Raw genomic sequence first — 1,322 nt, forward strand, 5'->3', positions numbered from 1 at the left:
TGGTAAAGGGGCAGGCGCGGGCGCGCTTGTATGGAGCCCGGGCGCGCTCGGCTTCTGCCGAAAATTTTCAGATTCTGATTTTTGATGGTTAATGACCTTTCCAAACCTCAAAGTGATTGCTTTCAACTATTTTTTGACTTCCCTCTTGCCTGGGTTAGCTTCCGTATCACTAGGAAGAGTTCCTTATGGTCGATTCAGCAGCGCATTAGCAATTTGTCCTATTTGATTCTCCAAAGTTTTGATCAAAACCGCTTGGCTTTTACACATTAGCCTTAATTCCTCCAATTCAGATTTTTCATTTACAGATTGACCAACACTTTCATGAGATTGTTGTTGCATTACCAGTCGCTGAAATTATTGCCTTGGTGTATACTGTTGTTGAAAACCAGGGGGGTTGAATGGCTTAACACCAAACTGCTGATAGGGTTGTTGTGGATGTTACATACCACTCTGATTATTGCTTCAACTGAAATTAGGATGGTTTCTGTTGTTAGGATGATAAGTGGCAGGAAACAGTTGTTGTGGTCTCTGAAAATTGCTCACAAACTGAGCCGACTTACTAGATATAGCACATTGATCCGTCGTATGTGTACCTGCACAAAGCTCACAAACACTTTCTATATGATGAACTCCATAGTTAGCCAGAAAATCCACTTTCATAGTCAACGCCTTTAGCTGAGCAGCTATAGCCGTAGCTATATCCACCTCCAGAATTTCTGCTATCTTGCCTTGTGGTAGTCTCTGAGTTGGGTTTTGATATTCATTAGTATCCATCATTTCAATTAGCTCATAAGCTTCCTCATAGCTCTAAGCCTATAAGGCTCCACCTGATGCTACATCTAGCATGGGTCTCGACTGTGCTCCCAAACCATTATAGAAATAATTGATTACCATCCAATAAGACATTCCATAATGAGGACACTTCCTAAGAATCTCCTTGTAGCGTTCCCAAGCTTCACATAAAGATTCTCCCAACTGTTGTGCAAATTGAGTTAGAGCATTCCTGATTGCAGCTGTTTTTGCCATAGGGAATAATTTAGTAAGAAATTTATGAGCAAGATCCTCCCATGTTGCAATAGAACCTGCTATTAAAGAGTGCAACCAGCTCTTAGATTTATCCCTCAGAGAAAATGAGAAAAGTCTCTGTAATAACCCCAAATTTTGGAATTTTTGAAACCCTTATGAATAGTGTTTTGCTGATTATGCTGAATAAGAAAACTTTTCATGCCACACTATGTAGGGGTTCTTTTATTGATCTTCTGGGATATTATTAGTACTCTATGTGGTATATAAGTGTATGTAAAGATCGTTAGAATCCAAAT

The 1,322-nt window shown here is 39.8% G+C and overlaps 1 non-coding gene across 1 annotated transcript; it reads left to right on the top strand.

Moving 5' to 3' along the window:
• The first annotated feature begins 904 nt into the window (after positions 1–904).
• LOC141699445 (small nucleolar RNA R71) lies at positions 905–1,011 on the top strand. Its single transcript, XR_012565908.1, has one exon. It is a non-coding gene; the product is annotated as a small nucleolar RNA R71 (small nucleolar RNA).
• Positions 1,012–1,322: the final 311 nt, after the last annotated feature.

The sequence above is a fragment of the Apium graveolens genome, chromosome 11, assembly GCF_009905375.1.
Source record: "Apium graveolens cultivar Ventura chromosome 11, ASM990537v1, whole genome shotgun sequence".
In the NCBI taxonomy this organism is placed as follows: domain Eukaryota; kingdom Viridiplantae; phylum Streptophyta; class Magnoliopsida; order Apiales; family Apiaceae; genus Apium; species Apium graveolens.